This window comes from Mobula hypostoma, chromosome 25 (genome assembly GCF_963921235.1).
Source record: "Mobula hypostoma chromosome 25, sMobHyp1.1, whole genome shotgun sequence".
NCBI classification, from domain to species: Eukaryota; Metazoa; Chordata; class Chondrichthyes; order Myliobatiformes; family Myliobatidae; genus Mobula; species Mobula hypostoma.
In genome coordinates, this window is record NC_086121.1 from 12,336,559 (window position 1) to 12,349,231 (window position 12,673).

Here is a 12,673-nt window from a genome sequence, read left to right on the forward strand (position 1 = left end):
CTGGTTTCCTCCCACAGTCCAAAGACGTACCGGTTGGTAGGTTAATTGGTCATTGTAAAGTGTCCTGTGATTAGGCGAGGGTTAAATCAGGGGTTGCTGGATGGTGCAGCTCAAAAGGCCAGAAGGGCTTATTCCCTCAATAAATAAATAGATAAACAATCTTTGACACTTTTACTAGTCAAGAACCTATCAATCTCTGCTTTAAATATTTCCAGTGACTTGGAACCCACTGCCGCCTGTGGAAGTGATTTCCTCAGATTCAGCACCCTCTGGCTAAAGAAATCTCTCTTATCACTGCTCAAAAGGGACACCATTCTATTCTGAGGCTGTGCCTAATGATCCTAGATTCCCCCATTATTGGAAGCACTCTCTCTACATTCACTCTATCTGGACCTTTCAATGTCTAATTGGTTTCAATGAGACCACCTCTCATTCTTGTAAACTCCAGTGATTTCAGGGCCAGAGCCCTTGAACGCTCCTCATATATGCTCCTCTCCTAGAGTTTGGTTTGATAGTAGCACTCTCTCTTGAGAGCCAAAAGATCACAGGCGGAAGCCATTGCTCTTCAGAGCCTCAGAGCACTGGAGAAGTTCAATATGTCTGTGGAAATATTAAATAGGACACCACCTGACTGGAAGTAGGTGCTCCCACAGCATCTTTCAGCAGAGAGATGCTTTCTGTTCCGTCAAGTCTCAGGTGCCCTGCTTTTCACATCAGGCATCGTTAAGAGCTGTTGAAGTAAAGTGGGTTTTGGACCCATATTGACCTGTGGACTGTGGCAAAGGACCAGAGAAGTAGGTGGGACTGGATAGCTCTACTGAAGAACAGCACAATCATGGTGGGATTAAATTACCTATTTCTGTGCAGCAAGATTCTAATCTCTCCTGACATAGAAGGAGGCCATTTGGCCCTTCCCATCAATGATAGCTGTAAAAGCAATCCCATCAACCCCATTCCAACACTTACTTCTCTGCAACACATTTCTCATCATTCCCATCCTGATTACCCTACCACAGACATGCACCAGGAGTGATTTACAGTAACTAAAGTATCCACATTCATGGATTTGAATCATAGAGTCATACAAAACAGAGACAAGCCCTTCAGCCCATTTAGCTCATGCTGCACTGTTGTTCTGCCCAGTCCCATCGACCCACACCTGAACCATAGGCCTCCATACCCCTCCCATTCATATGCCTATTCTAATTTCTCTTAAGTGTTGTAAACAAACCCACAGCCACCACTTCCTCTACCAGCTTGTTTCCCACTCTCACCACCTTCTCAGTGAAAAGGTTCCTCCTCAGGATCCCCTTAAATATTTCACCTTTCACCTTTAACCCATGACCTCTAGTTTGATTTTCAGCCAACCTCTGTGGAAAAAGCCAACTTGCATTTACCCTATGTATACCCCTCATAATTTTGTATATCTCTATCAAATCACCACCTCCTACACTCCAAGAAAAAAAAAACTTTCCTTATAAGCCAATCCTGAAGTCCTGGCAATATCCTTGTAAATTTTCTCTATACCCTTTCAATCTTAATAATATCTTTCCTGTCGTTAGGTGACCAGAACTTCACAAAATGTTTTAAATTTGGCAAACACGAGAAAAATCTGAGGATGAGGGAAGTCCAAAGCAACACACACAAAATACAATGGGAACTCAGCAGGCCAGGCAGCACCTGTGGGAAAGAGTAAACAGTTGCCATTTCGGGCCCAGACCCTTCAACAGTCCTGATTTGCATTTTGTATGTGTTACTCCAAACGTGGACTCATCAACGCCTTATACAATTTCAACATAACGTCGTAACTCAGGGGAAACACAGAGAGTTAGAAGGAGAATCTGCAAGCTCAACTGTCAGAAGGCATCAAGATTGACCATGTGTCACTGGAGCACTATCTGCAATTCCTCTCTCTCACCACTGTATAAAGCTAACCTACAGAAATGTGCACATTTGGGCGCGTTTCACCTGAGCTGATTATGCATTTGCGAAGTTTTAAATGTAGGCGAAGTGTGGAAGGTAAAACATGTAATTTGGTTTTTGTTAAATATTTTTCCAAAACTTGTTCCAACTCTCTTGAAAGAATGATGGATCATATAAAGGAAAAGGCAATCATATTTATAAGCAGGAGTAAGGCACTTAATCTTTTATTCACAGATTATATTAGTACCATTGAGCACATCTACATGAAACCCTGTTGTAAGAAAGCAGCATCCATCATCAGAGATCCTCACCACCCAGGCCATGCTCTTTTCTCTGTGCTGCCATCAGGTAAAAGGAGCAAGAGCCTCAGGACTCGCACCACCAGGTTCAAGATGAGTTATCACCCTTCAAACATCAGGCTATTAAACGAAAGTGGATGATTACACTTACTTGCCTATCCATTGAGATGTTCCCATAACCAATAATCTCACTTTAAGGACTTTTTATCTTGTTATTTCATGTTCTCATTATTTATTGCTCTTATTTGCACCTGCACAGTTTTTCTGCACTCTGGCCAATCTTTTATTGACTGTGTTATAGTTATTATTCTAGAAATTTGCTGAGTATGCCCAAAAGGTTGTATGTGGCAACATATATGTACTCCAATAATAAAATTTAATTTGAACTTTGAATTTTGAAATAAATTCCTCACAAAACCCAAACTCCAGCAGAGACCAATACCACTAGAGAAAAGACCCAGGCAGACTGTAGATATCAGATTATTGATCACAAGAGTTTCAAAGCATTGAAGTCATGTTAGAGGTTGGTGAGGCCGAATTGAGAGAATTAGGTGCAGATCTAATCACCTACCTACAGGAAAGATATCAATAAGAGTACAGAGAGAATTTACAAGGACTTTAGGGAAAAGTTGAATAGATTAGGACTTTATTCTCTGGTACGTAGGAGGATGAGGGAAGATCTGATCGAAGTATACAAAATTATGAGGGGTATAATGGGATAAATGTAAGCAGGGTTTTACCACTGAGGTTGGGTGAGACTAAAACTAGAAGTCATAGGTTAAGGTGAAATATTTTAGGGGAACCGGAGGGGGATCTTCTTCTTTCAGAAAGAGCTGTGAATGTGGAAAGAGCTACCAGGGCAAGTAGTGGATGCAGGTTCGATTGCAACATTTGAGAGAAGTTTGGATGCCAATCTCAGAACATCTTTCAAGAGTGTGAACGCTCACAAGGCGCCAGGCCCTGATGGTGTACAGTACCTGTTAGGACTCTGAAAACCGGTGTCAACCAACTGGTGGGAGTGTTCATCTTTGGTCTCTCACTGTTGCAATCAGAAATCCCCACCTGCTTCAAAAGAAAGACAATCATACCATTGCCCGAAAAGAGCTGGGTGAGTTGTCTCAGTGACTATTGCCCAGTGGCACTCACATCTACTGTGAAGGAATGCTTTGAGAGGATAGTTATGGCTAGAATCAGCTCATGCCTCAGCAAGGACCTGGTTCCACCACAATTTACTTATTGCTGCAATAGGTCTACAGTGGATGCAATCTCACTGGCTCTCCACTTGGCCTTGGGTCACCTGGACAATAGTTATAACTACATCAGACACTGTTTATTGACTACAGGTCAGTGCTCAACACAATCATACCCTCAATTCTAAACAACAAACTCAAAAATCTGAGCTTCTGTAATTCCTTCTGCAAATGGATCTTTGACTTCCTCATTGGGAGACCACAGTCTGTACTGATTGGAAATAACATTTCTTCTTCGCTGACAATCAACATTGGTGCACCTCAAGGATGCATGCTTAGCCCACTGCTCTACTCACTCTAGACCCTCAAATTGTGTGGCTAGGCACAGCTCAAACACCATCTATAAATTTGCCAAGGACTCCATTCTTTTTGGCGGAATTTCGGATGGTGACGAGGAGGTGTACAGAAGCAAGATAAATCAGCTGATTGTGTGATGTCACAGCAACAACATTACACACAACATCATAAGACCAAGGAATTGATTTGGACTTCAGGAAGGGTAAGTTGAGGGAACACATGCCAGTCCTCATCGAGGGATCAGAAGTCCAAAAGGTGAGCACGGTTTCAAGTTCCTGGTTGTCACTATCTCTGAGGATCTATCCTGGGTCCAGCATATTAATATAATTACAAAGAACTCTCGACAGTGACTATATTTCATTAGGAGTTTGAAAAGGATTGTGGCCCTACAAGCCACACTGACCCAGCAACCCGACAACTCCGATTAATCCTAATTTAATCGCGGAACAATTTACAATGACCAATTAACCTCCCCTGTACATCTGTGGACTGTGAGAGGAAATCAGTGCTCCTGGGGAAAACCCATGCATTCCTCAGGAAGGACGTACAGAGACTCCTTACAGAACGGCACTGAAATTGAACTCCGAATTCCAGAAAGACGCAAGCCGTAATAGCGTCGTGCTGCTGCGCTGTCATGGAGCACATACCATCAGAAAAAGCGGCAGAAAGTTGTAAACTCAGCTACCTCCATCATGGACGATAGCCTCCCCAGAGTTAAGGACTCATTCAAAAGGTGATGCCTCAAAATGGCAGCATCCATCATTCAGGACCCACATCACCCAGGACAAGCTGTTGTCCTGTTGTTACCATCAAGGAGGTGTTACAGGAGCCTGAAGACACACACTCTACATTTTAGGAATGTGCCATCAGATTTCTGCATGGACAATGAACCCATGAACACTACCTCAATATCTTTTATATCTTTTGCTCTACTTATTTAATTTAATGTTTTTATATATATTGCAATTGATAGTTTTGATTATTATGTATTCCAATGTACTACTGCTGAAAAACAGCAACGAATTTCACAACAGATGCCTGAGATAATAAACCTGATTCTGATTCTGATACATATGTCGATGTGCACATCTATAGAAATGCAGTGAAGAGTATATTAACTGGCTGCATCATAGTCAGGTATGGAAACACTCATGCCCTTGAACAGAAAATCTGACAAAAAGTAGTGGATATGGCCCAGTCCATTATGGATAAAGCCCCCACCCCACCACTGAGCACATCTACACAAAATGCTGTCGCAGGAAAGCAGTATCCATCATCAGGGACCCCCACCACCCAGGACATGCTCTTTCTCACTCCTGCCATCTGAAAGCGGGTACAGGAACCTCAGGACTCAGATCACCAGGTTCAGCAACAGTTATTACACCTCAGCCATCAGGCTCTTGAACCAAAGGGGATAATATCACCCAACTTCACTTGCCCCATCATTGAAATATTCCCACAACCTACAGATTCACTTTCAAGGCTTCTTCATTTCATGGTCTCATTATTTACTTATTATTTTTATTATTACTTCTTTCTTTCTTATATGCAGTTTGTTGTCTTTTGCCCACTGGTTGAACGTCCAAGTTGATGAAGCCTTTTATTAATTCTATGATGGTTTTTATGCCAGAGATTTTAGAATCCCCACAAGAAAATGAATCTCAGGGTCGTATATGGTGACATTTATGTACATTGATAATAGATTTACTTTGAACTTTGGAAGCAAAGGATATTAACCAGAAGGTTAATTCACAGATTGAGTCTGTGGTAAAGAAGGCAACTATAATGTTGGCAATTATTTCAAGGGGACTAGAATATAAAAGCGAGGAGATAATGCTGAGCCTTTATAAGACACTAGTCAGGCCACACTGAGAGTATTGTCAACAGTTTTGGGCCTCATATCTCAGAAATGATGTGTTGTCATTGGAGAGAGTCCAGAGGAGGTTCATGAGGATGATTCTGGGAATGAAGGGGTTAACATACGAGGAGTGTTTGGCAGCTTTGGGCCTGTTCTCACTGAAATTTAGAAGAATGCAGGGGGATCTCATTGAAACCTACTGAATGTTGAAAGGACTAGATAAGGTGGATGTGGAGAAGATGCATCCTGTGGTCGGGGTATCCAGAACTAGAGGTCACAGCTCAAAATTGAAGGACGACCCTTTAGAACAGAGGTAAGGAGGATTTTTTGTTAGCCAGAGAGTGGCAAATCTGTGGAATGCTCTGCCACAGACTGCGGAGGAGGCTAAGTCCACGTGTATATTTAAGGTGGATGTTGATCGTTTTCTGATTGGTCAGGGCATCAAAAGATATGGCGAGAAGGCAGGTGTATGGGGTTGAGTGGGATCCGGGATTGGCCATGATGGAATGGTGGAGCAGACTCGATGGGCTGAATGGCCTAATTCTGCTCCTATGTCTTATGGTCTTATGGAGGGCTATGGTTTAGGTGAGGGTCAATGGGACTAGGCAGAATAACAGTTCAGGATGGAACAGATGGGCTGATAGGTCTGTTTCTGCTCTGTAGTGTTCTATGACTGTGAGACTCTATGTATACAATGTGGCTTTTTGAGGAATGATAGGAGAGAATGTTGTTTTTCATCTGGACACTGAGTTACACCAACAGTTTTGTTGTATTTCAAAATACCACACAGGATAATACAGTCCATTTCTCGCTGTAGTAAAGTTTGATCAATTTCCAGCATTGTCCTGGACACCCCAGCAATAAAAGGTTAATCTGCTGAATACTGTTGTGAGCTTTGTGGGAGTGTGCAAAACTTAGAACATAGAACATTAAAGCACAGGAACAGGACCTTAGGCCCACAATTAAACTCATCCTTTCTGCCAACACAGTGTCCGTATTAGGAGGGCACAGTAGCGTAGTGGTTAGCAGAATGCTTTACAGTACCAGCGACCCAGGTTCAATTCCCGCCACTCTCTCTGCCTGGGTTTCTTCTGGGTGGTCCGTTTTCCTCTCAGAGTCCAAAGACCTACTGGCTGGTAGATTAGTTGGTCATTGTAAATTGTCCCGCGATTAGGCTAGCATTCAATCGGGGATTGCTTGGCGGCTCTAAGGGCCAGAAGGGCCTATTCCATCCCATATCTCAATAAAAATAAATAAATAGATAGATTGATTGATAAATAAATTAATGAATGAAGGAATGAATAAATAAATAAACACATTTTCTTCCATTTCCCTCACATTTGTGTGCCAATCTAAACATCTCTTAAAAGTTCTTAATGTAACTACCTTTACCATCACCCCAAGCAGCGCATTCTAGGCACACAGCTCTTTGGGTAAAAAAAAACCCGCCCCTCGCTTCTCATTTGAACTTAATCCCTCTCACCTTAAATGTATTCCCTCTGATATTAAATTTAAAAAATGTATTTTCACCTTCTGCGAGTACCTCCTTTTTTTTTAGAGTGTTGAAAGTAGGAAAGCAGGACTGATAGATTTAACCAGAGTTTACAGCCTCGCACAATGACCTACGTATAAGTAAACATGACTGTCTCTTTATGCAGCAACATTCAAAAACCAAGAGCAAGGAAGAACAAACTTTCTACTTGGTTGCATGTTCTTCCTTCGCTCAGACGACAATAATGTTCCTTTAAGCGCCTGGCTCTCTCACTTGTTTTTTTAATTGGCACAAACAGACGTTCCTGTTGTTGACTGGCAGCACAGCCCTCACCAGAAATAATCTGCCACTCTTTCCATTTCAGTCATGCCCCAAACTGCTGTCTTAAAATATTTACAATGCCACAGAGACAGAAACTCAGGGCTCAAAATGAGACAGATTATTAAAATAACACAGGCCAATTCTGGGTAGCGAAAAGGGAAGGAAATTAATCCTGAATAAATTATGCAAATCAGAGACCACTGGAAAACAAAAATGTATTCAAGGTCTGTGTGACTTCATAAAGGGTATTCTGTGCCATGTCAGAAAAGAAGCACATATCATTTTAATGAACTGGTCCCCATAGATTTCAAAAGTATGTACTCTGACATATTGACTGAAATGGAAATGAACGATTCTCTGATCTGCCACAAAGGCCAATGGGTAAGGAGGTTGCCTTGGGTGGATCTGAGTCTTCAGTTCAAATTGCCTTGGGGGCCCGAGTTAATTGCAGCAAAAACAAGGTCAGGTTCCGTTGTTCTCTTCGCTGTTAGGCCCCAGTTAACTGAAGGTGGTGGGAAGATGGCTGGGAAAGGCCAAGCCAGGCAGCAAGGGCTGGATGGAGTGAACAGCCTAGCTGAAGTAGAAACTGAGATGGTGGGAGTGGCCAGCCCACTCGAACGTGAGGGAAGAATGTGGTCACCGGCGACAGATGTCACACTTACGGCTTCTGTGCTACAGCAATCTTCCACTTTAATGATCAAAAATGCATCACACCCACAGTGACACGATATGAAGATTTCTAGAAAATGGGGCATAAAACTTATCCAACATATATCACAGTTCTGTGTTTTGCACCTTTTCATGCTCCTTGGCATCCCCATTTTCGGACTGTACTTACCTCATGTTATTTTTTCTCTCTCTTATTCCCTTCATTAATCCACTTACATGATGACCTCGACAACTGATCTGAAGGCCTCACCCTATCAGAGATATTCCCTTTCTTCTTTCCATCTTCCCCCTAACTTTGCTGTAAATTAAAACCAATATTTTTTCTCTCTTTCCTCGTTCTGATGAATGGTATTTGACCTGAAACAATAACACATTTTCTCTTTCCACACATGCTTCCTGACCTGCTAAATCTTTCTGGCGTTTTCTGTTTTTATTTTGGATTTCCAGTATCTGCGGATTTTTGGTCGTCACTTGCTTGGCTAATGACGAACTCTGTGAGTGGCTGCATCAATCTGTGCATGGATCCTGAGTGTGTACGTAGCAAAGGTGATGGCATGCTGTGGTTCTAAAAATCCCCGATATTCTCCAGAATTGGTCATTGATAATCAGTTTATTATTGTCTCATTTACCAAGATACATAAACATAGAATAGTTCAGCACAGTACGGACCCTTCGGCCCACAATGTTATACTCTAAGATTAATTTAACCATTCCCACATAGCCCTCCATTTGTCTCTCATCCATGTGCCAATCTAAGACTCTCTTCAATGTCCCTATTGTATCTGCCTCTCCCACTCTTCCTGGCAGCATATTCCATGCATCCACCACTCACTGTGTACAAGTATCCTCCTATACTTCCTTCCAATCACCTTAAAATTATGTCCTCTTATATTAGGTATTTCTGCCCTGACAAAATGTTTCTGGCTGTCCATTTGATCTATGCCTCTTATCATCTTGTACATCTCTGTCAAATCACCTCTCATCCTCCTTCACTCTAACATGCTCAACCTATGATGCTTGATTTCAGGAAGGCAAGCGGTCCCAAACGAGCCTAACTATTCATAAATGGTGAAATAATGGAAAGGGTCTCCAGTTTCAAGTTTTTGGGGATGAACATCACAGATGTGCTGTCTTGGTCCATCAACACAACCTCCACAGTAGAGAAGGCACAGCAGCGACTATACTACCCAGAGTGCTTAAGGAGAGTTAATCTGCTTCAAAAATTGCTGGTCAACTTTTTATCGATGTGTGATAGAGAGCATACTGACATATAGAATGACAGTGTGGTACTCTAGCTGCAGTAAGACAGATCACAAAGCACTCCAACGGGTGATTAGAACAGCTCAGCACATCTTTGGGACTCTATTACTAGAGACAATCTAAAACTCTCAATGCCTACAGTGCACTTGTAACATCATTAAGGACCCATAAAAATCCTGGACACCGTTTGTTCAATCTCCTGCCGTCCGGTAGGAAATACAGAAACATCTTAGCCAAGACAGTAAGACTGAAGAACAGCTTCTTTCCGAGGGCTGTTGTGCAGCTGAATATTACTATGCTGTGGCTTGCCAATGGCCTTTGAATGTTATGGACGATTAAAGTCACTTGTTGCATGTAATTTAAAAAAAATTAATCTGTATCACATGAAATGTAAATATTTTAGCATGGACTGGAGTAGCACGGCACTCTTATTGTCTTGAGCAATGACAATAAAGTTTTATTCTATCCTAAGACAAGCTCTTCAATCCTGGCAGTATCCTGGTAAATCTCCTCCAAAGCTTCCATGCCTACAATTGGAAACTCTGTTTTGCATGCTATCCATACGGATGATTTCAAAACTTCAGTAATCAAAGTTAAGATGGTGCTAAATGATGACTCCTTTGTTTGCATCTTCGGAATCAGCTTTACTTCTATCTTTAATATCTCTTTTTTCCCGTTTCAGGTTGTGGGAGGGGGGGTCTTTTGAAGACCCTGACCTGGAGTTACACGCTGACTTCGGTTCTTTCTGGGAATGGGATCCGCTCTCAGGGCCTCACGACCGGCCCCTTTTTGATAACCCAAAGCTGCGGCCTGGAATACGAGTGCGCCTTCAGTGTTCTTTGATTTTGTGGCCCTGGGAATACGCTTATTCTAGGCTGGTGCCCCGACTGAAGCATCGTGGGGAACACAGAACATTGAGAGCAGCGGATTAGCTTCTGGGGGGTTGTGTGTGTCCGGAAAGCTGTGCCTTTTTGGTGCCGACTCTCCAGGCACAGTGCTCAGAAAAGGCAACACAATGGACTTTTAACATCGTAGATCAGTGTGGTTTGTTATTTCTCCCCTTTCACTGTGAAATGGGGACACCTCTTTTTCCTTTAGGGAGAGAGAGAGAGAGCTTGTGGCATGTCAAATTATTGGGTGAATGAGTAGTTTTTTGGGGTACTTTAAGTCTATGTCTTTATTGATGCTTTGCTGCACATTTTGAGTGCTTGGTGAAGAGTGTTGATGCTTTTTTTGCTGGTGGGGGAGGGTGGGGTCATTGTTTTGCTGCTGCTTGTCCATGGGAGGGGGGAGTTGTGGGGGGGGGGTTCTAGCATTTCAACTGCCATTCATTCTTTGGGACACTCCTCTGTTTTCGTGGATGTCTGTGAAGAAAAAGAATTTCAGGTTGTATATTGTATACATTTCTCTGATATTAAATACTTCTATTGAAACCTAATCAAAGTAATACAAAGGAAATGCAATAACAGAATGCAGTATATGGCTCTTCGGGTTACTTACTGCTCCTCCACCGGAAAAGATCTTGGTGCTTGTCTGGTGCCCAACAACCCATGGCTTTGCATTCAGGGCCTAACCACACTCTGTGTAATAAAAGCTTTTCTCATAAATGCTCCATTCGTTTTGTCTCAGGTTCAGGAACAGTTATTACATCAGCAAACATCAAGCTCCTGAACCAGAGTGGATAACTTCTCTCACCCCAACCCTTTTCTGTGTTGGGGTGAGTTATATAGAAAGATTGAATAGATTAGGACTTTATCCCTTGGAATGTAGAAAATTGAGGGGAGATTTGATAGAGGTATACAAAATTATGAGGGGTATAGATAGGGTAAACGCAAGCAGGCTTTTTCCGCTGAGGTTGGGTGGGACTAAAAAGGTCATTGGTTAATGGTGAAAAGTTAAAAGTTTAAGGAGGGGAAACTTCTTCACTCAAAGGGTACTGAGAGTGTGGAATGAGCTGCCAGTGCAAGTGGTGCATGCAAGCTCGATTCCAACTTTTAGGAGAAGTTTGGATAGGTACGTAGATGGAAGAGGTATGGAGGGCTATAGTCCCAGTGCAGGTCAATGGGAGTAAGCAGTTTAAATGGGTTGGCATTGAATGGATGGGCTGAAGGGCCTGTTTCTGTGCTGTACTTCTCTATGACTCTATGGATGATTCCACATCCTACAGACTCACTTTCAAGGACTTTACAACATGTTCTCAGTATTATTGACTTACTTCTTCATTAGTATTTTTATTAAGTTTGCAGTTTGTCTTCTTTTCTTTTGACTGATTGCTTGTCAGTCTCTGTGTATAGTTTTCATCGATTCTGTTGTACTTTTTTGTTCAACTGCAAACGCCTGCAAGAAAATAAATCTCAGGTTAGTATATGGTGACATATACCATATGTATTTTGATAATAAATGTGCTTTGAACTTTGACTCTTGTCTTATTATCTATTCCTTGATGTAAACTATGCATTAATCATAATTACTCAATGGCCTGCACCTAATATCCATGGGAAAAGGAGATGGTGGATCCTTTGCGTGGTTTCCTGAGCAGAGCATCAAAATCCTTTGGCAGAATATAAAGTTCCAAAACTTTCCAACAAGTACTAAGTCATTGTTCAATTGCGGAGAGAATTGCCCTCTCTGCTATATCCAATAGCTTGGAAACAACAAATCATAAGAGTTGAGAGGGAAAATAAATCGGCCATGATTGAATGGCAGAGTGGACTTGGTGGGCCAAATAACCTAATTCTGCTCCTATATCTTATGGTTCCTTTATGTACAGCTGGTGTCCTATATAATGCGTTTGAGACAGCTTTCTGTAGATAAGATTGTCAGCCATATCATACTGCATTTGGCAAGCAAGTATGGGAAAAGATGCCATTGTCTCTATCAAGGTTCAATATGAATGGGTTTCTTATTCTGGTTTCTTCCCCTTTCCTTTCCAGTCCTGAAGAAGGGTCTAGGCCTGAAACATCGACTGTTTATTCATTTTGCGCAGATGCTGCCACACCTGCCGATTTCCTCCAGGACTTTGTATGCGTTCGTTGGAATTCTGTGCTTGACAGACGTGGACCACTTCCAGCTCAGGTTTGGTTACTGAAACCTTGCTGAATCTTCCAGAGTGTGGGGCTGTCCCATGATCATAAGCTGCAGGCAGCACATTCCAGGAAGCTAAAGGAGGCCCATTCTGAGGGGTACGGTGGAGCTTCATGCAGCCCTGGCCAAGTCAGAACTAAATTCACACAGACAGACCAGAACCTGTGCAAAACTCTTTGGTCATGAATATTACGTAATAGAAAACTGATAATATAATGAT